Source organism: Python bivittatus, unplaced genomic scaffold (assembly GCF_059951505.1).
Source record: "Python bivittatus isolate LINGU-HERP-01145 unplaced genomic scaffold, Pbiv_v1 ctg000070_np1212, whole genome shotgun sequence".
NCBI classification, from domain to species: domain Eukaryota; kingdom Metazoa; phylum Chordata; class Lepidosauria; order Squamata; family Pythonidae; genus Python; species Python bivittatus.
In genome coordinates, this window is record NW_028277034.1 from 31,285,055 (window position 1) to 31,299,972 (window position 14,918).

At 37.9% G+C, this 14,918-nt stretch overlaps 1 long non-coding RNA gene across 3 annotated transcripts in view; it reads right to left on the bottom strand.

Annotated features, from left to right (window-relative positions):
* Positions 1-980: 980 nt before the first annotated feature.
* Positions 981-14,918, bottom strand: part of LOC112542175 (uncharacterized) — a 35,970-nt gene continuing 22,032 nt past the window's right edge. For all 3 annotated transcript variants that reach the window (XR_015794575.1, XR_003086008.2, XR_015794574.1), the window contains 2 exons: positions 4,569-4,683; positions 981-4,468 (listed from right to left, as the gene is read on the bottom strand). This is a non-coding gene — a long non-coding RNA (uncharacterized LOC112542175). The remainder of the gene's footprint in view (positions 4,469-4,568; positions 4,684-14,918) is intronic.

The window sequence follows — 14,918 nt, forward strand, 5'->3', positions numbered from 1 at the left end:
AGTATCCTTAATACTGTGTAATTAAGAGACTGCAACAACTTCATATTCCAACCACTACAATTTTCCTGATTATTTTTCTCCTCTTTAAAGAAGAAAATTTGGATAGTATTTGGAAAGAGTAAATAAAGCATAGCAGAGGGTTTTGTGTGAAAGAGAAAAGTGCCTTTTAAGTCAATTGAAGAATAAGGAAGAAGATACAATCAGAGCTCAATTCTGAATGCTGCCCTAGAGATTTGATGTTGGAACAGTGAACTTCAGCGTCTGTTGTGGTTGTTGTAGAACCATTTTCATCTATTCTCAATATTGATTATTTTAAAGTAAACTTATATCTCACCTTTCCACCAAAACCTTGGGTAAATGTTGTATCTTTGAAACTTCACATTGCTTGAAGAATCAGGATATCTATAAAAATGTGCTATTTGGCTTTTTATTTTTTAAAATTTTTTAATAGTATTTTATTGAAATTTTAAGATTACAAAGTTAAAAATTAGAAATGAAAAAGAAAATTGAAAATACAAATTATAAAAAAAGGAAAAGAAAAAGTGAGATAAAGTAAAAGAAAAAGAAAAAAGGCATGAAAAATAGATAAATTTCCAATCTATCTCTGGTCTTAGGAATAATAAAAGTGTCATAAGTGCTAGTTTTTAATGCATTAAGTAGGAATAATTCTTTGTCAAAACATATCCCATTACATTTATAATCTAATCTTCAAATCCCCATGTAAGCTTTGCCCCGCCTGCATTTTGCAAATAGTCCATCAATGGTTTCCATTCTTTAAGGTAATAATTATTTGAATTTTCTTTTAATAAACAAGTCAGTTTATCATTTTCTGCCATTTGCTATTTGGCTTTTTAGATGATAATCAGACTCAATAGTTTGATGTACTCATAGAGTAGGACAGAATATATTTATTTAAAGGGAGCTTACCATAAATGATATGTGCTATGGACCTAACAGTTGTCAAACGACATGTTTTGCCCTGGAACATATTTTAGCAGTAAGGAACAAAAATAAGAGATAAAGCATTATAATGAGAAATTGGATAATCTGTTTCCATTATATATTTTATTTATTTTTAAATTACAAATAAAAATAAAAATAAAATCCATTAAACAGCAACCCACTATCTAAATCAATATCCCCAAATCCCAGAATAATTAATAGCCAATAATACCCTCTATCTCCATTATATACAACATAAATTTCAAAATTCCAGGAGGATCCTCCATTTGCAGAAGCATTTTCCCAGTTCACTCCAATTCTCTGTGCAAAATTTAAATATATAAATACCTGAAAAGGACTTGTTTTGTTAGCTTATCCTAACCTATGGGTTGTTGTAAGGATAGAATGAATGAAGGGGAACTATATATGTTGCTTAGAATGGAATATTTAAAGTAGGATTTGCAAATGTAATAATACTCAGTAATTTGGCAACCACTTTTTTTCTTCAAGTGAGAAAGCCTGTTTTAACTAACACAGCACATGGGATTCCTAATATGCTAAGGAATACTGGAATTTAAAACAGCAACAATCCAACATGCATCTGATGGTTACAGTGAAGAAGGTAATATTCCAAGACAAACATTATGTCCCATGTTTTTGAGTGGAATTTTCCAACTTCTTATAAATTTGGAAATACAAAGGATAAAGGAATCCGTCTTGCAGAAATGCAAAATGCTAGAAGCAGTAGACCTTATATTTTGGTACATCAATAGTCTGGTTGTGCTACATTCCTGACTTCTAAATAAACCACAGCTTCAAAATACAGACAAGCCTGTACAACAAACTTATTTTTCTATTATCTGTTTGCACCACACACCCAGCTATGTAATGTTAGATGTAAAAATATCCAGCTGAAATCTCTATGTGTATACATTTCAACACAGTCTTGAATTTACAATTCCTGTGAAATTATGGCAAATAATTTCAGTTATAGTATCCAACAATTATGATATCCAATTGTGAACAGAGTTTCTTAAGAATTTGTTTCACTGTCTGACAGTGGGCCAAAGTAAGAGGCAGCCAAAGGCAGAGAAAGTGATTAGGTTCTTCTGTATCTTAGTTCAGGAAAGAGCAGCAGGAATAATCTTGACCACCAAGCAGATTCTCAAGTAATTGCAGTAGAATAGAAAAGATTTCAGATTTCTGACTCTTGATGGTTTAACATTAGAAGCAATAAAATAATTGTCCTACAAATACTCATATTCCAAATTATATTGCTTAACTAAATATGAATAGGGTTCATGTTGAATTATTGCAAGCACTATTCATTTCCAATATTCAGAGCACAAATCTGATCTCAGAATTGTATGCCTTTTGCATCTGGCTTTAGTTGGTGAATTATAACAAAACTAGTTACAAAAGTTATAACAAAGTTATACAAAAGTTATAACAAAACATAAAACAAAACTAGACTTCATAAACAAGAAATATGTTTAGTTCTTTCTCATACATTATGGCTGCTGACACCCGCCATTATTGGAAGGTTAAACTATGTAGCTGCCGCACAATGGCTCATCTTCTGGACTGCACTCACAACAGAGGATATTTTCATCTCATTACTAATACTTTTCAAAACAGATTCCACCATCATAAGAATCTACTAAATTCTTCCATGCATCTTGATGCTCTACTTTACCAGGATAAGTTGATTCGAGCAGAACCAATCTTTATTTGGACTCCTGAGGGCATATTTCTAGAATATCTTTAGAGAAAAAAAAACTGGAAAAGAACCCTTGTTTTTATCTTCAATGTACGAACATGCATTTCTTGTATGAGATACAGGATAAAAGTGCAATAGGATGGAGGGAGAATTAGAATCTCAGATATCAGTATTTTAAAATTAAGTCCATGGTAATTTAACCATCTCACACTTTCAATTGGAAATAACAGCTATTTTCTCTGAATTCAGCTATTCTTCAGATAAGTTTCTTTTTGAAAAAGAACTTATTTTAAATAAAAAGAAGTATTCTATTTCCACAGAAATTGAAATATCTTTGCTCCAATATATATTTTCCTTTCCTCTACAGAGGCATCTTCAGGAGGAGTCAAGGGGGGTAAATGATAAAACAAGCATTGCATCAGTGTGACACAAACTGTTTTTTTTTGGTATGTTTGCACTGTGATTTCACACACATGTACAAAGGGGTGACACTTGCACTGTGACAGTGCGATGCTGTTTTCAAAAACTTGATGAAAGCATCAGACTATGGACACATGTATGAGAAACAGATCAGTGTTATCACCAAGGAGATGTATAGTAAGTATCTAATATCTGCAGGAAGAAAATTAGAAAGGCTGAAGAACAGAAGAGGTAACAAGCAAGTTAAACACAAAAATAGAGCCTCTTTGTTATTTCAGTAGTAAAAGAAAGAAAAAGGGATGGGGGGGGGCTGTTGCTAGGAGAAAATGGCAAGATAGTAACAGGTAATAGGGATAGGATAATGTTTTTCAGCTTTGCTTCAACCTTTTTCTCCAGTAGGGAACTGTGTTTAAATGGACTTAAGCAGAACAATTGACAAAAGAGCTAGTGGCAACCAAAAATAAGTAAATTGTTAAGAATTGGCTACTATGAACAAGTTTCAGTCTCCAGGATCAGACTAGTTATATCTAAGAGTCTTGAAGGAATTTGCAGGTATCATCTCTGAGCCCCTTTCTGTGATCTTCGAGAAATCATGGAGGATGGGTGCAATACCAGAGAATTGAAGAGGGAAAAAGAAAAAAAGGGAAAAAAAGAACCAAAGTAAGTGCAAACTGGTTATTCTGTTGTTGATACCAGGCATAACTCTGGAACAGATTATCAAGCAGTTGGTGTATGAATATTTAGAAAAGAATGTATTACTTGGCAGAAGACAGCAAAGGTTTATCAAGAAAAAATCATGCCAAACAAACATGATCTCTCTATCTCTCTCTGTAGTAAAATGACCAATTTAGGTGACCACAAGAATGTAGTCAACATGGTGTACCCTGACTTCAGGAAACCCTTTGGCAAAAGCTATCCTGGAATTCTAGGACAGAAAATAGCAAAATGTGAGCCAAACTATGCTACCATTAGATTGATACATAGCTGAACAATCATATCCAATGACTACATCAGTGAATGAACAAAAAGCTGAAAGGAAGTATCAAGTGGAGTAAGGTACTAAGCCTTGTACTCTTCAGTGTCTTTATAAATCATTTAAGTAAGAGATTAGAAAATTTTATTATCAAATGTTCAGACAACACAAAGTTAAGTAGAATAGTGAACATCTTAGATGACAGTATCAAGATTCAGGAGTATCTTGACAAGCTGGAACAATGAGCAGAAACCAACAGGATGAACAGGAACAAATACAGAGTATTCATTGGGGTAAGAAAAATCAGTTCACAAATATAGGAGGAAGAAGACCATATTGGACAGCAGCATATGAAAAGGATCTGGGTACCTTGATGGATTGTAAGTTGAATTTAGATCAACACTGTGATGAAGCTGCAAAAAAATAAAACATAAAACATAATCAAATACATTCCTAGACTTCACAAACAGAGTATTGTGTTAAGATCAAGAAGAATTGTTTTTCTTCTCTTACTGCATTGTCTGGATCACTGCTGGAATAACGTGCTCACATGTGGGCACTGCATTTTAGGAAGGACATTAATAAACTGAAGTATGTTCAGAGGAGAGCAGCCATGATGATAAAGGGCCTGGAAGGGAAAAAAAAGAGGAACAGTTGGTATTAGGTACATTTACTGTAGTCTGAAAAATCTCCATGGTAGCCTAGTAGCAAGTACTTGGCCCCCTCTGGATTGGTTCTGTGCATATCTTGGTTCCTTTGAGAAACGCTCTCTCTCTCTCTCTCTCATTCTCTCTCTCTCTCTCTCTCTCTCTCTCTCTCTCTCTCTGTGTGTGTGTGTGTGTGTGTGTGTGTAGTTGAAAACAGGCAGTTGGTCCCTTGAAGAAGGCAATAGAGTCCCCCTCTTGAAAAGGCCATTTCTTGGATCCAGCTGTTTTGGATGACTTCCAGTCTCCAATTTTCTCTTTCCCCAGAAGTTTACAGAGAAATCTAGATGAAGCAGATTTTTTGCATCATCTATAGTCAGGACTGTAGTCAGGATTCAAACCTTGGCACTCGACTTAAACTGCATGGGTCATTCTCATGGATGACTAATGACCTGGATGGAGGGAATACATCCCTCCTGGCTTCATTAAATCTTTTGGGATGAGGGCATTATTTTATGTTGGTTCCTAAGGGAGTGATTCCAGTTGGTGCTGATGGGGGAAGAATATGGTATAGTGGTTAAAGTGTTGGACTGGCATCAGGGAGTTCAAGACTACTCTTAGCCACAAAAGCTGACTCAGTAAATTTAGGCCAGTCACTTTTGCTATCCTGACCCACAGTTTGTTGTAAATGGAAGAAAGGAGCACTGTGTGCATCTCCTTGAGCTCCTAAACAAAAGCAGAGATATAAATAAATTTGAAGCATAATTTTAAAAAATTTCCCGGTTCCCAGTTATCTCTATGTGGGCTACATTCCTACTGAAGCAGCAATTCTACAATTTGGAGGTTCTTCTGGACTCAAAGCTTCTACTCAAGCAGAAGCCATGACCAGGGGAGTCTGCCCAGCTCTGGCTAGTATCTTAGATGTGGCCCTTTTGGAGTGAGCAGCCCTGAGGATGGTGAGCCATGCTTTTATCACCGCAGGAATAGACTACTATAACACTCTCTACAGAATCACCTTGGAAGATGATTCTGAAATTTCAGTTAGGCAAGAAGGTGGTGGCCCATCTGCTGGAGAGATCAGGCCTTTTCAGGAGTATAATATGTTCTGATTGCTGCACTGGCTACCACTAGGGTTTCCAGGTCCAATTCAAAATGTTGGTGCTCACCTACTGTATAAAGGTGCACAAAGCTTGGCATCTGCTTACCTTGCAAACTCTCTCTTCTGACAAAATTTAGAGAAAGGATGTTTAGGATCCCATTACAAGAAGTGAAGAGAGTTGGAGTCCATAAGTAATCCTTGCTAGTGGCCTCAACGTTGTGGAACAATGAGCCTCCCAAAAACTGAGTTTTAGTTGATACACACATTACTGATTTGTTTTGTTTTGTTTTGTTTTAAGATTTTGGAAAGACTGTTCTCCTTTAATGGGGTTTTGGTTCTGGGTTTTTGTTTTCTGGTTGTTTTAGATTGTTTCTATGTACTGTTTTTATATTCCATGGTAATGAATATTACAGTGGCTAACAGGGAGTGTGTGTTTTATGACTATTCTGACAGCAATATATAATTATAAGCAATAAATAAATGCATCTTGCAAGAACAGAATATTCCTTTTCAGAAACAAGATCTTTAACAATCTTTCCTAACCTATTGCTCTCCAGGTACGTTGCACAGTATCGTCCAAAATTCTCAGCCAGCAACAGCCTTGTTTATTGGGAATTCAAAGAATTGTAATTCATTCTATCTGAAAGACTTTTACTTCAGAAAAGGTTTTAGTTCAACTAACAGCCTTTTTATGACTTTCTCTTTTTTTTTCTGCTTTACAACAATTTTTAAAATATGGAGCAACTATATGTCATGCAAAATTCACAGCAGCTGTTACCATTCTGGGTAGGAAAATTTTCCAAGACCTCACTGTTGCTTATGAAATACAAACAACACTCTAGTCAATAATTTGCAATGATTTATATGTGAAGGAATAGCTTCAGATCTGCTGAACTCTCTGTGAACATCTGCTTGGTTTTCAATGTTACTTTTTCCTTATAATACAATGTTGTGTGTGCTTCCAGGGTTCCTTACCCCACTTAAGAGAAACATTCTTCAGTATAGAGAAAGTGCAGAAATGTCCATGTAGTCTGTGGCAAAATAGATATATAATATAGTAATGAAGTGTCTTCACAGCTCCCACCTCTTTTGTAGGGACAAAAAGGTAGGCACAGATGCAGGAAATTTGGAAGGGTGAAGAAACCCTTCTTTTAAAGTGTCATCCAGATATTCCTTCCAGGTGGGTAACTCTTAAGTAGGCATGGGATATTGTCTCTTAGCCAGAAACTGGTCCCCTGGTTTCAAATTGATGATGCAATCGCACACGTGATGGAAAGGCAAATGCAGCCACTCAATTCCCAAGACAATGTGTTCTTGCAAGGAAGCAGTCACACGGAGTGGTAAAAACTTTGTGCAATCTTGTACAGTCAGCTGCCATGGGTTATGTACTGCCACACTGGCCCTGCTTATAGCATCTGTCCTCTATTGTCTCTACCATCACTGGTTTTTTTGAGAGTCTGGGTGGGTAAACTTTTGGACTGTGGTCTCATCTGTGAAATTAGCAGTCACTCCTAAAAAGCAGAGAGTTGCACTTTCTGGCTTGAATCTTAACAAATAGGAACAATAAAGTGTGCTTATTCATTTTTTTTTATTTATTTATTCAATTTACATGGTCACTCATCTCAACAAGTGACTCTTGGCAGTGAGCAGAATTAAAATAAAATAAAAACATTTATAAGCATTACAAAAATAAAATACAAAGCAGCCAAAAAACAACAAACCCAAATCACTAATATAACCAAGAAGCGTGTCCCTGCATGCACTCAGGCACCAGGCCTGGGCACAGAACCAAGTCTTTAGGACCTTACAAAAGGCCAGAAGAGTCAGATTGTGCTTGCTTGTTTTCAGCCATCTGAATTCTCCTTAATTGTCTCAGGATCCCCCTTCAGACCTCTTGGGAGAAGAGCCTGTAAAGTTTCCTGACATCAAGGGCACTTGCTTGCTACGTAGCCTGTAGATCCACAAGTATGGCATTTCATAGCTGAATCATAGGCCTGAATTTTAGCTGTGCAACATCTGGTTATATGCTCTCCAGTAAAACTATGAATTTAGATCCCTCCCTTTTCTATTTCTATCCTGGTGATAGACATCTTTTGACTGCTCTAATTGGCCTATGTTCTCCAGCACTGGATTCCAAGGGGGTTATCAGGAGAGGGGCCATGGAAGAAGAAATGCTGTAAAACCCCTTCCCCTTGCCATTTCTCCCCTGCCTCAACTCTTCCAGTTCCCCATCTATTACCACACAATGTTAGAACACCTCCTGCACATTTCCTGGGGTGCCATATCTCATCAATTCATCTCTCTGTTCCTCAGCAAATGGTCAGAGCCAGATAATTGCATCTCACATCTCTGGCAAATAATTTAAATCCAATATGTATGCCTGCACTCTAGGCTGACCTTGCCTGAATTTCATAGCTAACAGTCAGGGGCTTTATAGATTCATCAAAGAAACCTCTAAATCATTGCATGAAGTTTTGATAATTATCCAGGACAGGTCATTGCCCTCAATGATGGGCATGCCCATCTGGCTGCCCCTTCTTTCTGCAAATGTAGCACTAAAATCACTTTGGAGCAATACATGGGAAACTTCACTAGTCAACTTGCCATTAACAGTTCACACTGAGTCATGAAGGTCACAAATTGGTCTTGGTCTCCTCCAAATGTTTCTGGCAAAGTCCCCTGAGAATGCAGAAATATTGGTTGTGGTGCAGGCTGCTGTGCTTTTGCTGCCTGAAGTAAGTTCTGTCCCAACTTGTGTCATGGCATTTTGCAAGTTCATTACAGTATTTATGAATCCACCTGTTTGCAGCAAGGTGCTCAGGGATAGGAGAGAGCCCTGAGGATTAGAAGCCATCTCTACTAACAAAGGCTAGACCTTCAACCTCTCTGGAAAGAGAATAAGAGGCTTGAAAGATTGATGCCAGCCCCACTAGGTAGACCAGACCAGGAAATCAACTCCACTAGAAGGCAGAAGCTACTTTCCTTGAGATTGACTAGAATAACAGAATTTTGCACGTCTGACTGTGTTGTACCTTTCCCCCTTCTAATACTCCAGTGAATTAGAAAGGGATCTGCCTGAGCCTGTTACCTTGTTGTTCTGGACATAAAAAAATGTTTCAGCCCCTTTTGCCTAGGTAATGGCTCTTGCATATTTCTGTCAAGATCATCTTCTGTAATTTCATACGTAGGTCTTCTTACATTAGGGAGCAGACATACCCAAATTCTAATTTAAACTCACAATATTTTAGGTATTTCTCTCAGTAAGCACAGAATCTGATCCACATTCAACATCAGACACTATTAAAGACATGATAGTCTATCCTTCATTGGGAGGAATTGAGCTTGGGCTGTGCAGCCCTCTATCAAGGATGCTGTAGCAACTTGCATTTCAGATCTTGTGTTGATCAGGGCTTGGAATTGATTATCTCCGCTGCCTCTGTATGATGCCTCTGTATGATGTGATTACTAATATTAAATCTAAGTACTTCAACTATATATGGCAGTGAGTAACTATGCAGCAGCATACTTTTTTTTAAAAAAAAAGGACATTTATATGACTCTAGATTTATTTCATCCTAATTAGTGTTACATATACTCTCTGAGCTCCAATTTAAACCTCATTTTATCAAATTGGCTCATTCCCTAGCAATTGATAGAGGAAGCTATAATAAAGTTTGTGCTGATTGGACTTAAATTAAGAAGAGTGTAACATACTGTAAATATTATGTAGGGTATGATAATGCTAGAAGGTGCATTTGCCAAAACAAAATGTACCCTGAGCATACTTTCAAAATTAAGTAATTCTGAAAAGATCCTATCTCCTGGAAGATTCAGTATTAAAATACTTAAGATGAAAACAATAAGAATAAAGAATAAGAATAAAATATTTTTAAAAAGCACTTTAAAAACAAAAAAAATTAAAGGGATAATAAAAAGGGATAATAAAAGCAAAAGGAAAACCTAAAACAATGCAACTATTCATGGCTTCCTAAAACCTTTACTATGTCTGGAAAATATGAGGAGGTTGCGCTGATCAACATCTTGGAAAAGTCTCTATTAAAAGAAAATGCAAATTCTGCTGAAGTTTTTCTCCAGCTCATCTTCAGGATAGATTTGGAATTAGGGCCCTGAATGTGATGAAATATAGTAGAGTTGGGGTTATCCCAGGACTAGGTGCTGCTGCTGCTAATTAATTATATGCTGTGTGGTTTTAATTGTTTTAAATTGTATATTGGATGTTGTAAGCTGCTATCCCACTCAGCTTACAACATCCAATATACAATTTAAAACAATTAAAACAAAACCACACAGCAAAACAGCCCATACAATACAGCCATAACACTTTAAACAAACAACAACAACAACAACAACAACAAAAAACATGACGGGGGTTCCATTACCATATTAACCCAGACCTGGCAACAGAGCCAGGTCTTAAGAGCCTTCCAGAACCCTAAAAGAGTGGGCATAATATGTATCTCTAGGGAGATGCTGTTCCACAGGTTAGGAATGTGCCAGAAAAAGTGCACTTCCTCAGTCCTATAAGTTGACACAATTTAATTGAAGAGACCTGAAGCACACCCACTCTGCCTGAATGTATCGAGTAGGCAGGAAGTATTGCAGACATATGGTCCCATAGATAACCAGGCCCTATGTTATGAATGGCTTTATGGTGACAACCAGCACTCCTAACCTCTGCAGCTGATCCAGAAGGATACCGTGGTTGACAGTATCAAAAGCCATTGAGAGATAAAGGAGCATGGATGCACCACCCCCAACCCAGATCCACCAAACTTCGTTGACAAGTGTGACCAGCACTGCCTCCATACTACACCTGGTTTGAAACCCAACTGAAGGGATAACCTGTCCAGATAACCTGTTTCCTCTAAAAGCCTCTGCAATTGTTATCTGACCACCTTCTCATTTTCTATTTACTCCTTAAATAGAGTTGAAATGAAGATCTGAACAGGTTTCCATTTGCCACCCAACCATATTTTCCAGAACCTTACCCACAAAGGTAAGATTGGAAACAGCACAATAATTGTCCAGGATGGAAAGGTCCAGAGACGGTCCCTTGAGGAGAGAGAACATCACCACCTTCTTCAAGGTGGAGGGACAACTCCTGACCTCTAAAAGGGTATACCATCACATTAACTCACCCTCTGGTAACCTCCAATGTCACCTTGACAATGCAGGAGGGACCACAGCCTAATAGACAGTTGGCCAAACTGACAGTTTGGAGGACCTTGTCCACTTCCTTGGGAGTCACAGAATTGAACTCAATCCAGATAATGTTTCAAGACTCTACCTTCTGCAACTCACTTGGGCCTGTCCAGTCAGTGTCCAATTCTGAGTGAATCTAAGCAACTTTGTCCATCAGATAGCATGAATACTCCTCATGGGGGCTTTCTAAATGGTCCTGTGGTCTGCCCCTCCATGCAGGGAATAGGTCACTCTAAACAGGGCCACCAGGTGGTTATCAGTGGAAATAATAACGGCAGAGAAATAACAATATTTTTCTGCCTTTATCACCATGATGTAGGCTCAAATATGGGCTCTTTCTCATGTTCAGCCATATATACTCTTTGTCTTTCTGCAACAGCACTTCAGGTGTTGCTTCTGGTGCTTCATCTCCTGGAGCTGTTCAGAAAACCAAGATACACCTTGGCATCAGCACATAGAGAGAGGCCACATAGAAGCAATCTGGTTCATGCCCTCAGTCAACTACCTATTCCAACCAATACCTCAGCCAAACCATCCATCAGATCCTCTAGGGAAAACTCCAAGTCCTTCTGGAACCATGGTGGGTTCATCAGTCACCTGAGTTTGGACAATTTAACAGGGTTTATCTCCCCACAGAAATGTGTGGTTCTTTAAATAATCTTTAAATATTAAAACAAGCATGCTGAACTGCATTTCAAAACAAACTTAGATGAACAAAATAAGTGGATCGTCACATTACAGCATGAGCATGGAGGATACCAATGAAAGGTTGGTGTATTAGCCTATAGCACCTAAGACACCAGCTGTTAATTCCTTTCAGTAAGGAATCTCAGTTCAATATCCTTGTTGCTTCTTTCTTCTCAGGACAGAGATAGGAATCTTTCTCTTTGAACAGCTTTTTGAATCTCTTCCTCATTCCCAAAGTTTGTGACAGTTGCTTTTCATCCAGTGACTCAAAACATTATGAACAAGGAGGACCTGGAATCTACTTAGAAGCTCCAAAGAAAAAGAAATATTCTTGATAGGCTTCCTCCATCTCTCTGTCCTTCCACTTGGAACCATTGATACCATTGGCCTTCTGGATGTGCTTCCTGTGCCCATTCTAAGAATTCGTCATCTTTTCTGATATGCTGGGGTAGGGGGAACAGGTAGACAGTTTGGCTTCTAGCTGCTTCACCTTTTCTTCTAAGAAGGCAATCAGTCTATATTTGAACTGTGTATAGTTCTTTTGATGTTCAGGAAGCAAAACAAACATGGCCTACAAGTCACAAGAGCCATTGCTACCATTTCTGTGTTGTTGAAATTTTTTTAAAAAGCAAACAAAATCCCTCTCTTGATTTGTTTTGTTTAATTTTTGTTTGAAATCCCTGTTTGTTCATTCAATCCACACTCATGTGGAGGCTATCAATTTGGGATAGACTTATTTAAAAAAGGGAGTATGGAAAATAGCAGCTGTAACCAGATGTAGCTGTGGCTGTATTCATAATAGCATTGCATGCAATGCTACTATGAATACAGCCACAGCTACATCTGGTTACAGCTGCTATTTTCCACACTCCCTTTCTTTAACCAGTCTATCCCAAATTGATAACCTCCACATGAAAAATACCACACAGTGGTATATTTAGGAATTTAATATCAGATCCCTGTTGCTATGAATAGGTGGCATGAACCAATATCACTGTGCTTCTTGAACAATTTCCTTTGAGCATTCTGATTTGAATCAGTGCAACTGCTTTCAAATAAACAGATTAATATATCAGTTTTGGCTTCACAGCAGTTAAAGCCTATTCAAACATCTTCATTCCTGGTTGAAATGTGGCTTTAATCCCAGGGGAATGTGTTGATGCAAACTTTCAAGACAAAAATTAATTAGCAGTTCCTAACCTCCTGCATGTTCAATAAATAAACATATGGAATCTGCAGCTGTTCCAGATGTTTGTTTATACTTTGTAGAAGAGATGGCCTTAGAGCATTACATAAACATTGGCAAGGACCATGACTTGTTTTAAGTGGAAGCTTAAATGCACTTCAATTTTTTAAATAATATATTTACTGTTTTTACAAATTTGCATAGTAAAAATGTACATGATGGCATCAGAGTCTTTCTATCATAATTAGAACTGCAGGAGATTCTTGAAGCTAGATGTGAAACTCACTTGGATATTGCATTTATTCCAAAATTCAGTTCTGGGTTGCAAACCAAATTTGAATGATCCTGAGTCAAGTCATAACTTGGAGAGAAATCCAACAGCAACTTGATTATTCTGGTTCTCTCTTGCCCAAAAAGGAGTGGATGAGCACTCACTACATTTTCCATGTTGACTGGTTCAGGGCTTAGTCCTGGGATCACAGTGATAGGACTGACCATTAATAGTACTGCCAGGATTGAGAGAGTCCTTTGGAAAGATGCCCTTTAGACCAGGACATAGTCCCATTGTCTCTCTGCCACCACGTAACCATTTGAAGAGAAATAAAATGAAAAAAAATAAGGTGTCTCTTCTTTCCTTCCTGAGTGTTATTTCATGCATGAAATCATGGTTCTTTCTTCCTAGCTCCCCATATACCCTTATCTGGAGGTAGGATCAGCTGAAATTATCACAGCAACTTCCCCCATCACAAAATTCTAGTAGTGTGGATTTTCAACTTTCTGGAAAATGAACTTTGCTGGCTTCATTCCATAGTACTGCATTCATACTCTCTCTCTCTCACACACACACACACATAGATAGATATAGATATAGATATAGATATAGATATAGATATAGATATAGATATAGATATAGATATAGATATAGATATAGATATAGATATAGATATAGATATAGATATGTCAACTGCAAAGATTATTTTGAAGCACTGTGGGTTGTGAGGGCTTAAAATCTGCATCCACAGGTCCAGCACCAAGCACATGAATGGAATGGGCTTCCCTGAGAATGGCAGAAGAGAGGAGTGTAATTGTTGAGACTAAGCAGTTATGATGCCAAATATGTTTGTACATTGTAAAGTAGAAAGAAGAAGAAATAGTTCAGACTATCAAGTCCTGGGTAACTAGAAAAAGACTGCCTTTTTTGGGTGGGAGCATTACACATATGCAACCAAAAGCAGGGGTCTTTCTTCATCAAATGGTACAGGGCCAATAGCCAATACAAGTAATCCCACCACCACTACCACCCCAAAAAAATCACTCTTCCCTTTCTGCTTAAAGTAGGGAGAGAGCCTAATTTCAAGACCTTGCCCTGCAAGTAGCAAGCAGTTCAGAACTCTGGAACAAGCACGTGATCTTGTGTCTCTCTTATTTTTTTATAATTTAGATTTATAAAGCCACCCAGCTCAGGTTTTCAGAGATTGTTTAAAGACTTGTAGAATCAGGCTATCTGAATCTCTGAGGAATTTGTTGTTCCAAAGGAAAGATGCTGCAAAAGAGAAGACATGTTTTCTAGGTCCTATCAGATGACACTGATGAATGGATGGGACATGAAGTGGGCCCACTGCGTCACATGTGTGCTTCATATGCCTATGCGCTACTTGTGCTACTGTATTCTGGACTTTGCTGTAGCTTGTAAGTGGCCATCAAGGGCAGCCTATGTAGCTTGCATTGCAACAATCCACATATTAGGTAACAAAGGTATGAATGAAACTGACAAAGGATTCCCAAGTCTAGGAAAAGGCATTGACCCACCAGATAAATCTGTGCAAAGGCCTTCCTTTCACAGCTGCCATCTATTCTTTGAGTAGGAGGTGTGAGTCCAGGGAGACCCCCAAAGTGTGCAAACTGTAAGGGAAGTGCCATCCCACTCAGAGTCAAAAATGGAGAACCTTTGGCCCAGAAGAACCAGACCCCCACAACCACTTAGATTTCTCATGGTTGGTTTAAGTCTGTTCCACCCCATTCTG